Below are 13,217 nucleotides of genomic sequence, written 5' to 3' on the forward strand. Positions count from 1 at the left end.
TGATTGCGAAATCCCGCGAGAAGGGATGATGGAGCATACCGAGGAGATGACGCCTCCGATTCTTCGGAGAAGTACCCGACAAAGACGGATACTGCCCCCCTGCCCTGATTGTGAGACACCGCCTATGGAACCACGAGACGGGATAATGGAACATACTGGTAGTAATGATGGTGGTAATGAAGAAAACAGCAATGAGGAAGTGCTTCTTCGAAGGAGTACCCGCCAACGACGATTGCCCGCATGTCCTGTTTGTGATCATGAGATCAGGGGGGAGTGTGGAGAAATGCGTGACTTACCTGGATAGACCACGTGCGGGTCGGTCACCAAAAATAAATAAAAAGAAAGAAAATAAATGGTCAAGACTCTTATTTATAGAGTAGTGATCACGTGAGTTAGAAGAATATGCAAATAGAGGTGAACGATTTTGCGATATAAAAAGCCTGTGTTGTTAAGAGGAGGGGCAGACTGTTGGCAGAAGTCAGTGCTGTCAGACGTGCTTTAGAGTTTTGTTATTATATGCTGTGTTCGATTGTTGGGAGAGAGAAAAGAGAAGAGGAGGAACCAAGAAGACATTCTGCAGATACTTGACTTTGTGTTGGTTTTACCACATATTTAATAAAAAACAGAACGTGCCGTTCGCCGGATTAGACAAAATAGAAAGCGAATTAGGCAGACTTGAAAGAACAGGCATTTTATCGAAAATCGAAACTAGCGTTCAGGCAGCGCCTACGGTGTACGTAAAAAAGAAATCGGAACCAATTCGAGTCTGCGGAGATTTTTAAACCGGGTAAAATAATATGCTACAAGATCACCATTACCCTTTACCAAGTCCGGAAGAGATTTTTGCCAAACTCAATGGTGGGAAAATGTTTTCAAAAGTAGATTTATCCGACGCCTATTTGAAAAATCCGATAGAAGAAAAATGCTCAAAGATTTTATGCATTAACACAAAGAAAGAGTTGTTCAAATATAATCGATTACCGTTCGGGATAAAAATCGCGCCGGCGATATTCCAGCAAACGATGGACACAATGTTGAACAGTTTAGATTGTGCTGGTGCATACCTGGATTACATAATCATAAGGAGCGCCTTCATAAGGGAACCTATTAAGCATTTAAAACAAGTGTTCACAAGAATAAACGAGTACGGATTCAAGATGAAAGAACAACCATGGATATGGACAAAAGAATGACAAGACTCATTTGAGGAAATTAAAATGACTTTGACGTTAGATTTATCCTTAACTTTTTACGAGCCAAAATTACAAATAATTGATGCGAGTGACACGAGCTCGTATGGTATAGGAGCATGTATACAGCGTATCATGCCAGATGGAACGAAGACACCTATAGCTCACGCGTCAAGGACCCTCCCTAATTCCATCAGAGAAGGCTTACTCCCAAATAGAAAAGGAAACATTAAGCATTATTTTCGCGGTGACGAAATTCCACCCATATCTGTATGGAAGACATTTTATACTGGAAACAGACCACAAGCGCCTAGTGATTATTTTCGGCTCAAAACAGAGCTTACCAGTATATACGGCAAATCGGTTACTCCGTTGAGGTACGATCTTGCTAAATTATGATTTTCAAATAAAACATCTACGTTCGGGAAAAATAGGTCATGCGGATGGATTGTCAAGGCTTATACCGAAAAGGGATGAAACCTTTGAAGAGTCAATAATTGCAGTTATACGTTATAATTAAAAGGAACAACATGGTGGCGAATATAATAAGAGAATTACAAGTCACGGTTACCGATATAAACGGGAGGTTGAAAATGACGACGTCATCAAAGACATTAAGAAAAAAATTAAGGGAAAATGACGGAAAAACGCAAAGTATATTTTCCTTAAGAAATGAGGTATTATTATATAGTGAAAGAGTGATTGTACCGAAAACCTTGCAGAAAAAAAATCTTATGTGATTTTCATACAGGACACCCGGGTATAAATAGGATGAAGACACTTATGAGGAGTTATGTTTACTGGCGTAATATGTATGTGGCTATTGCATTAACAGTAAACAAATGTAAAGGTTGTGCGTTAGCCGCTAAAGCAACACCGATAGTTCATAAACCTTGGAAAACACTTACCATCCATGGTCACGCATTCATCTAGACTTTGCTGGACTGATCAGGGAACAATACTACCTAATCATATTAGATAATTTTTCCAGATGGCCGGAAGTAAAGCAGGTAAACAACCCCACGGCAGATAAACAAAAAGTTTTCTGCATTAAATATTTGCACGTTTTGTGTGCCAGGCATTGTAGTCACAGAAAACGAAACACAATTTACTTCAAGTGTTTTCAAGGATTTTTGTGAATCGTTTACGGTAAACCATATAACTACGCCACCGTTCCATCCTTGATAAAATGGATTAGCGGAAAGGTTCGTAGATACGATAAAGCATGCCCTCAGAAAAGTGATAGAGACACCGACGGATAACGCATTACAACAGTTCCTGCAACTATACAGGATAACTGAGGACCCAAATACGCCTTCGAAAGTATCGCCAGCAGAATTTATGTTTGCCAGAAAAATATAATCGCCATTTGATAAAATATATAAAACGACACACATATAACGTAAAAGCTGTAAACCTGGTGATAAGGTATATTTTAAATGTTTTAAAAATAATATGTCATATTGGGAGTCGGGTACGGTAGATAAACGTATCGGCGATTGGTCTACATGATAAAAGGTCCAAAAGGGATACACAAACGACACCAAAATCAATTGAGAAAACGTCATAGGAAGGACAACGAAGAGGACACACCTGAGGAACAGAAGGACCCAATTGATATAGTATACGAAACGTTTAATATTGTACCACCACAGACAATGTCTGAACCGAGGAGATCGGGAAGGAAAAGAAAGGCTATAGACCCAATGATAATGAACCCCTAAAGGAAAGATATTGAAATCTACAGGACTTCAAATCTTGGGAGGGGGTGTTGTGGAGACGCCCACTAAGTAGCATACGTGGGTGAAAAGATATAGATAAAAGTATCAAGTCAGCAAGACCGGGAAGCTGTGTTCGAACACCGGATAGGCAAGACGCATGTGCCGGTTGCTCCATGAAAGACTTTAAGACATCCTCTGCCGGACAATCTTCCAACTGCAGTAAAACTGCACCTTTGTAAATATGTATTATCTTTTCGTCTTAATATATTTGTTTTACCTTTACTTTCTGTTCGTGTTGTTATTGACAGATACAACATAAAGGAAATGAAAAACTAAATTAGCAATGTATAAAATGTATTTATATAGAAAAATGTATTTATTTATAAATATTTTTAACCTTATATATATTTAATTTTCAATAAATCAGAATGAAAAGATACAAAATACTATTCATAGTGGGGCGGATGGGAGGTAAAACTGATTCACCCTAATCTTATAAATACAAGAACGGTAAATTAAGATAATAAAAAGTATACCCATTTTGAATTGAACCAATGCTCCTTGCTAGGCTAAATGTCTATAACTCTTACTTGAAAGCTGAAATAATCTTCTCTCAATAATAGAAACTAACTTTGTACCTTCAACTTTATTCGCACCTACTAAAACCTGCCCATATATCTATTTACCAAATTACACATGACTCAAAACTGACTGTTTTATCCGTACTATATTTCACTCACATCTCATGCCCTGCTGCCATCTAAAATATAGTTTGGGCACAACTCGTAGTTCAAATCTTAAACACCTACTCACACTTAAATGTTATCCTAGACCCAAGCTAACATGAATAAATAAATAAATAAATATATATATATATATATATATATATATACATATATACACATATATAAAGAGAAAGCCTCAAACCACATTATCTCCTCCTTACAAGCCTCCTTACACTCATAGTTGCTTACACTGCATGAGCTCTGCTAAACCCCTTTATCCAGTAAAAATGAAATAACAATGTCCCTAATTCACTTTGAGGAGTGTAACTATTTAGCAGATATATAACCTCTACTAACTAACCCAGTAACATTAACTAACCCCGCTGGGTCGCAGAAATAGCTGGAGTAGAACCCAGGAACGGAGCATACCCTCTCAGTGGTGACGGACCCAGTAGATCTTTCCAGATCATCCGTCTAGGAGAAGGAAAACTCTGAAACTAAACCAAAGGGGAGGGAGGCCTCTACACACTTGTATTACAACCTTCCTAGAGCCGGTGACCCAAACAAATTACCGGTTTAAAAACCTAAATTGCTAAAGGAGAAGATAGGTTCGGTCTATCGCCCGGCTTCCATACCCTTTCTTTGCCTATTAGTCAGGCGCAGAGATACTAACACAGTGATTCGACAGAAACACGCAGTGGTAGATCTAAAAATGGGCACTTGAGAATGATTGAGTACCATACATGACTGATCAATTAGATTGGGTTGACCTTCCTCTGATGGGGTGAGGGTACCGGATTGACAGTTACTGGCTGCTGTTTCCGACTGGTAGTACAGGGGCCCTACCTCTTTGGTAGCGCTTAGAGTGGCTGCTCCATCAACAGTTGTATAATATCGGGATGTTTGCAGTGCCATGGCGCGCATGGAAAGGGACCCTGCACTCATCCCCGGTGGGCTTTCCTGAGGCCACAGTCCTAGATGATGGAGGGTCAGCTGATGGTCTACTTGTGATGCATGTCTGAAGCTCTCCATAACCTCCTGTTCGGCTTCCCCTAACCTAACTGAAACTCGTTAAAAAATAAGATGACAGTACAATCTAAAAATAAGCTTAAACTAGGATTAGGGTCAAACAAATCCAACTTGCCTCCTCCCTTGAGGCTTGCATTCACAAATGTCCGTGGGCTTCGAACTAATTTTGCTGATGTTGAAGCATTTCTCCTAACAAATACCCCGGATATCTTAGCACTAAGTGAGACTAACCTACACTCCTCTATCCCTTCTAACTACTTTAACATGCCTGGATATCTCCCACTCTGCCGTAAGGACTCTGAAAAACATATGCATGGACTTCGAGTTTACATTCGTAATACCCTTCCCTTGACAAGAGAAACAAACCTAGAAACGGATGATCAATCATGTATGTGCTTTACACTAATCATGCAACACAACATTAGCTACTTTTACTTTCTCTACCGCTCTCCCTCGACCCAAGACTGCACAATAAAAACAAAGTATCTGACAGCATAGACACAGCACTCTCCTTCGACACTAGCGCCCAAGTACACTTATTTGGTGACTTTGATGTCCATCACAAAAACTGGCTGGGATTCTCTACTTACACAGATGCAGCGGGCAGCGCAACTCATAGCTTCTGCGTATCTCACTCCCTATCGCAAATTGTTACTTTTCCAACCCGTTTCCCTGATCAGGAAGAACAACACGCATCACTTTTAGATCTGTTTTGTACCACAGTTCCTGATGATTGTGTAACGAAAGCCGACAGCCCACTTGGGGACGCTGATCATGCGGTAATAATGGTTGAAATCGCCCTAAACTCTAGACCCAAAACTGAAGAGCCAGTACGCAAAACAACAATATATAATAAAAAGGCTGACTTGGAAGGCATCAGAGATCTTATCAGAGACGCCCCATAGGAAATATTTTTCTCTTCCTGCTGAACAGTGTACAACCGAGACCATTGAATGGTTCAAAACTGCAATCGAAGTTAAGAGAGAATTTACTGAAACCACTAAAAAACGCATCGAAACACAAAAATTAGGAACTCGTGACTTCTGGAAAATCTAAAACACTGTAGTAAATAATGGGCAATCAACAATTCCCCCATTAACCAACAATCACGAGGTTGTTTGCTCAGCAACCGAAAAGGCTAACATGTTTGCCAGTCTGTTTGCCTCAAACTCCACACTGGACACTTCCAACCACCCCCTACCTCAATTTCCTATGCGGGCAGACGCCACGCTAGACGATCTGAAAATCACCCCTTCTCAGGTGCATGCTATCATCAAAAACCTTGACACTTCAAAAGCATGTGGACCCGACCTCATCCAAGCTGTGCTATTAAAAAGTACTCAGCCGAATTAGCTCCAGTTCTCTCCAAACTCTACAGCAAATGCCTTAATGGATCTTGCTTTCCGGGCTGTTGGAAAACTGCTTCTGTGGTACCAGTATTCAAGAATTCTGGCGAAAGAACTGACCCATTAAATTATCGCCCTATTAGCCTTCTCCCACTTTTTGCCAAAATATTTGATACCTTAATTAACCATGCTCTAGTCCAGCACCTTACAGATGCTAAACTTCTGACCGACTAACAATATGGATTTAGACAAGCCCGTTCCACAGCACACACACTCACTGTAATTTCTGAACGCATATACCATTCACTGGACAAAGCGGGAGATGGCAGAGCGGTAGCTCTAGATATATCTAAGGCTTTTGACAGGGTATGGCATGAGGATCTCCTCGGAAAGATTAGATCGTACGGTATCACCGGTAGAATACTTAACATCATTAAATCCTTCTTAGATAAGAGAAAATCCAGGTTGTCCTCGACGGTCGTACATCTAAACAATATGATATAAATGCGGGAGTGCCCCAGGGATATATCCTTGGACCTCTACTGTTCCTGATATTCATAAATGACCTCCCCAACAAAATTGCCTCTGAGATGGGTATATATGCTGATGACACCACCCTCTATAGCAAGCACGACAGGAAAACAAATGAACATATATCTAAAGTAATGGCAGAAACACTAGAGGATGACCTCCAATCAGTAGTCGAATGTGGACAAAAATGGATGGTCACGTTCAATGCCGCCAAGACTAAACTGCTTTCATTCAATAATTACAAGAAACCTTCTCTACCACCTAGAGCAATGGCCAACGACTCTTCATCTGAGAGTACGTCTTTCTAGCTCCTTGGCCTAACGTTCACAAAACATGAGTTGGAACAATTACATCGAGGGCATTGCGAGGGTCGCTGCGAGGAAGGTGGGCTCTCCCTACCGTGCTAGAAAACTACTAACACCCGAAAGTATCCTCTACCTCTATAAGGCAACCATTCGCCCATGTATGAAGTATTGCTCTCATATTTTGGCTGCTGCATCGGCTACTAGTCTCTCGCTCCTTGACAGGGTTCAAAAGAGAGTCGCAAACATGATAGGTCCTAAACTGGCATCTAAGCTTCAGCCTCTGTCCCATTGACGAAACGTTGCATCCCTCTGCCTGTTCTACAAGTATTTTAATGGTGAATGCTCTGACGAACTGCAAGCACTTGTGCCCCAACCACGTGAACACCCTCGGCAGACCCGACAAGTTGCAAAATCCCATCCCCACACTGTAGAGATTCCTAGATGTAAAAGATCTTTCTACTCCGGTAGCTTCTTCCCCAGAACTGCTAGACTTTGGAATTCCATTCCAGGTCCCTGCTTCCCAAACTGTACTGACATGCAGAAGTGCAAGTGAAACGTGAACCAACATCTTGCTTCCCAAATCCCTACATAGTACCCCAGTAGTTGTTTCCCCTGATAGTAGCCCCCTACACCAAAGTTGTAATATGCCTTGTTTGGGGTGAAAATGTAAAAAAAAAAAAAAAAAAAAAAAAAAAGAATTGGAAACAGATGAATCTCACAAGTAAGGAGAAATACATTTTTAGAACATAAATAGGTTAGATAAATTAATAAAGAATAGGGGCTAGATCTAATATTTTGACATGTTTCTTCCTAAGATTAAGGGAGGTGGTGTTCTGCCAACACTGCTGGGTAGCAATGATGTAATATACTGATTTGTGTTTTAACCCCCGAAACAGTGTTTTAGACTAAACAATTTATGATCCCTTAAAAATAAATTTTTATTGTGAAATAGAAAGAGCAAGTTTATGCAGTGATTGCAGGTGATTAAAGTACTTACAGACTTAATAATTTTCTAACGAATGGAAAATTTTTTTTATAGTCTTAAAGGTTAAAAACTGTCAAGACTATATATATATATATATATATATATATATATATATATATATATATATATATATGTATAGGTTGGTGTAGGCTTGTGCTAATAGTTATCTGCAAACCTAGTTCATGAAATGTTTTCGTTAGATCTTTTCTAAGCTTATCTAAGCTAATTCCGTTGTGATCGCGTGAGAGACAAAGTCCGTCGTCCCTGTACAGACCGAATATATGGTTAGGGATTTTTTTGTTTAAGGTCTCTAGTAGGAAACGGCCTCTTAAGTCGCAGATGTCTGCACTATCGTAGGCCCCCATTACCACGTCAAATGGGTCTTCTGGGTTTGATTTTTTTTACCAAGGCTTTCCCTTCACAGAATAAGAGGGTTTGCCTAGCATACATGATGGTTTCTATTTCTATATTGCTGATTTTTTTTGTATTTCGATGCGGATTTCAATGCTATTTCTAGTGGGTTTTTTGTGATGGAGGGGTAAACGTCTGTGATATCTAGTTGTGTGAATTTGCATCTATGTGGGTCGGTTATATTGTTGAAGCATTTTAACACTGACTACGTATTGCGCCATAGGTTGAGGTTGGTTTTACTTTTTATATTCTTGACAAGTTCTTTTATTATAATTTTACTGGCTAATCCTATTTCGCTTTTGGGTGGGTTTATAAGTCTGCAAGATGGCTTGTTGGCGAAGTTTTCCTTATGGTCTTTTAAAGTGACGAACGCTTTTCTCTTAGCTAGGCGGTTAGCTCTATATTCTATGCCTAATTTCGTAGCTACTTCCGTGGCTTCTATGTTAATAGATCTACATGTCTCTTTATTTGCTATTTGGTATCTATCGTTAATTGCGTTTAATATTAGTTGCTTTTTCTTTGCCTTGCCCATTTTGTATAAATTTTGGGTTATATCGCAGAAAACTATTTCGTCATTATTCCTTTTTAATCTCTTGATATCGTTAGTTTAAGATCTCTGGAATTTGTTTGGCTTGTATTTAAACTCTAATGCTGGGATAATGTCTAATAAGTCTGTTTCGAATTTTTCTAATTCGTCTATTTTTTCTGTGTATTTAATTGATTTTAACCCAAAATAGTTTTTTCTGTCTTCCCTGTTTGGTCACCTCGTTCAAGACTTTCCATCTCATCCTATTGATGACCTCTTCTAGTTTTGTTAGGAGCATCCTCGTGTATAGCTGGTTGCTGGGGGCTGGTATTTTCTTCTCGGAGTATTCCAAGGTGCATTTTTCAATTTTTGTTTTTCTTCTTATCCTAAGGTTTTCTACTGTGATGTGGGTTTCTTTCTCTATAGTGCTCGACCGCCGGGCTGTCGGTGTTCAACTGTCACTCCTAGCGGGGATATGTATTTGCTTACTGTATTTTGGGGAAACAATTTCGACAAAGTGCTCGATTACAAAGAAAAAGTTTTTCGATATAAGAGCTAAATATTTATTTATTGGTTTTACAGAAGTTCAGAAAAAAACATTGGTACCGTCGGTTTCAAGCCCAAACACAACGGGAAACCGTTATGGTAACACGTAAATAATGTTCGGCTCTCGTCAGCCATCTTGTATTCTGCCCCGTGGTATATTTTTTCAGGTCCGCATATGTTTGTTTATATAATGATGTATGTTTTTATTTATTAGACTATAGCTAGTTCCTGTATAATTTATTTTAATCCGGTATGAACTTTCTTCTTTTTTCATTTTTTTTATTTAATGCGTTTTAGTAATTATGTGTTGTTTTTTATTCCGGTCTGCCTTTCGTTTCTTTTGGTTGGGTAAGGGGGATAATTATTTATCTTATTTAACCTCTCTACCTTTTTTTGGTTGAGGGGAGACAACCTGTGTTTTAATGGTCTAAGGGGGATATCGAATCTATCTTATGTATTCTTTTAACTTTTTGTATTGAATATTATTATATATGAGGGTGGGTGTGTCATTTAATTCTAAATTCTTTTATATAGCTGTGTACTGTGCTATAGGCAGTCTTATTCTTATTCATATATACTAATATTTGTGCTTAATGTATTTTGACAAGAGTCTAAATGTCCGTTACCCTTTTCTGGTTTATGCGTTAAGTTGGCTGCATTTAGAATACACTTGGAGAACTCCTTCAGGTGGGGTCCTCGTTTATTGTTCTGTCTTCCCAGTTTACTATTAGCGCTTTACTCCTATGCAGACACCCTTTGAGTGTCTCACTCCACAATAGTTCTTTCAGGGCAAAGATGAGGACAAAGACAGCTTTAGCCGCCCGAGCATGGCAGCTTAAAGACAAAGGAACGCAATTCAGCATCAAATGGAGGATCATTGAAAGAAAACCAGCATACCCACCATCCTCAAAACGATGCCCACTTTGCGACGCGGAGAAATACCACATCATAAAGGCTATTTATGACTCTCAAAAGACCTGTTTGAACGTACGTATTAAACAATCTTGTTAAACTTTGTAACATATTTCCATTCTATGGATGTCAGGTGCGAACGAACACGCCATAATTTGTATACCATATTTCTTCAAATAGAAACATAATTATCAATGTATACTTACACAGAGATATATGGAAAGTCTTAATTAAAGTGTGTGCCTATTTCCATTCTATGGAGGCCAGGCGCGAACGCAGACCCCACAATTTTATTATACCATGCTTGTTTTAGTTAAAACATACTCATCAAAGTATACTTATTTATATCTATATCAGAAACACTTGTAAACGTTTTTTTTTTTAATTTTAAATTTTTGTTTCCATAGTTTTTGGACCGGGCGCGAACGCAGACCCCACAATTTTAATGAACCACTCTTCTGCCAGATCAAATATACCCATTCCTGTGTCTGGATATATTTTCTATATGTAATCAGTGTTTTAAAATAGTCAACCATATTCGTGTACAGCCACACACACACACCACACACTCACACATTTAGTAATTCTACATACAACATGTGACCACATGTGCTTTTACTTTGCCCTCATCAGCCGCTAACCAGAGGTGATGACACAGTTTCGGTGGCTAAAGCGGGACTGCCACACCTGGCGCCACCAGCAGCTATTGCTGCTGGGCAAAGCAATAAATAGGATTAACAAAAAATACCTGGCATATTCAAGCAGAGGAAACACACTGTTTTTAACTTTTTTCATTTTTAACGTTTTAATTTTAATTAAATTTTTTTATTTATTTTTCTCTTTAATTTTCCTTTTTTTCTTCCTTTTCCCTCTTTTTCTTTCCTTTTTTCTTCTCCCCCTTTTTCCCCCTTTTTCCCTCCGTCTCTCTCTCTTTTTTTTTTCCAGAGCAGCCCGAGAACGGACAATATTATGCTCTCTTTGCAAATGTCTTCGAATTGCGCCAGATCCAGCATGACACCTGTCTAACAATTGTTTGCAGGCGACATTTTTGTTTTTTTTAAATCCCTTCCTTGCATTGCACATCCATCCCTTTTCTATACACTCGGCACGCACGCATTCGTACCGATCTTTCTTTCGTTCATGAGCCTCTGAGAAATTTCCTCCCAAGGGACAGTTAGCTTGATTAAAAATATACTCTTTTTTAGAGTCAGACCGGAGCAAAATATCAGGCCGCTTTTCTGTTTGGATGATGTGCACTGGAAATTTCAAAGATGTCTTCAGATCTGCTGAAACTTTCCAATCCTTTGCTCAATGCAATAACTTCATATTGGGATTCAATTCATTTTTCCTCTTTGACATTTGCCTTCCTGGCTAAATTGAATCCTGGGTTCACTAGTTGTTACAGGCTGTTTGTTAGCCAATATACACTGGGATAATATTATCTAAACCAGCACATCTAGAACCTGGTTGTGTCACCATGTAAACATTGGGAGGGATTTTGAGCATGCAGACAAGACGTGACGCAAAGTACCGCGCTCTTTTTGACATATAGTGCATACATCAGAATCTATATATCCCCATTGTTTGAGATTCGATGCGCATGGCAGTAGGTCATATGTAAACCTCAAAAGGTATGATATCGCCAGTGGTTTCATTTCGATTAAGGTGTTCCATGATAATTTAACTGGCTCAATATCACTCCATATTGTCCACGCACATTGCTTGGCTTGAGTAATAGCAGTAGCTTTTCTTTTTTCCTCCTCAAACATTTTTATTTCCTCGGTCACCATTTTTCTCTTATCTTTAATGCCAATTTTGGAAAATGGCTCATAATTTGTTGATCCTAAACCAGCCCTGCCAACCTGAACAAGACCCATAATTTCCTTAGTTCGAAGACTGGATTCTGCTTCTTCAATTGTTTTTGTAACTGACCACTTGGTGCCAGCTTTTACAGTTGGATGTGCTTCCCGGACAAATTCATCATTTGAGTCATTCATCATCATTTGAAGACGCACCTTTTCAACTTTGAATTCTTCTACTAATGAGGACAAAGGAAGTTGCAGGCTCCCAGAATTCGTGTATAACCCTATTTTAGAAAAACAGGGGGGGGACTCCAACCCATTTACGTAGATATTTATTTGTGTGTTGTTCTATCCGTTCAATACGAGATAGTGCTATTTCATAAATGTGCATGGGCCACGAAAGACGGGGTACTAATCCATATTGATAGCACCAAGCTTTCATCTTTCCCGGCAAAAAAAGTTTTATTTATTGCCTCAAGTCCCTTCAGGGCCATGTTTTGCAATTCCATACCCCGATGTCTGTCTGTTAGTGGAATTTCGTAAAGGCGTCCTGGACTCTTCACAGGAATTTCTTTAACTTTCGGCACAATATCCTCCCCGACATTAAAGTGAATTTGCCTTACAGAACCTTTAATGATTGACAAACTTCGACTTTTGTTGGGTTTAATCCTCATTTTCTTTGGTTTAATCCTCATTTTCACAGTATATATATACATTTATATATATATATATATATATATATATATATATATATAATTTTTAATAATCTTTTATTCCGGTTTTGGTTCAAAATAATGCACCCAAGTTAGTTGGCTACATTACTTTTTTTTTTTTTTTAATCGCAACAATAATGCCCTCTATCTTGTGTTGAGCATATTGGGAAGTGATATGAAAACAGTCATTAGCATATTAAGCGACGCTCTTTATGCAAACAAATCGGGCAGAGGCATTTGGGCGATGTCAAAACATTGTTAATTCACTCACCGAACAGCAGCCGCCGTATAGCGTAATGTTTAGAAGCTTTGACTGTCATTTAGGAGGTTGGGTTTCAATCCTGGATTGCGGTAGTTGCCTGTCTAGCCGCAACGATGAGCTGTGAAACAGCAAAAGAGTACTATATGTTGATTACTATATACATATATATGAATATATATATATATATATATATATATAATTCTGTTTTTTCAG

This window comes from Euprymna scolopes, chromosome 1 (assembly GCF_053919585.1).
Source record: "Euprymna scolopes isolate OS-2025 chromosome 1, ASM5391958v1, whole genome shotgun sequence".
Taxonomy (NCBI): domain Eukaryota; kingdom Metazoa; phylum Mollusca; class Cephalopoda; order Sepiida; family Sepiolidae; genus Euprymna; species Euprymna scolopes.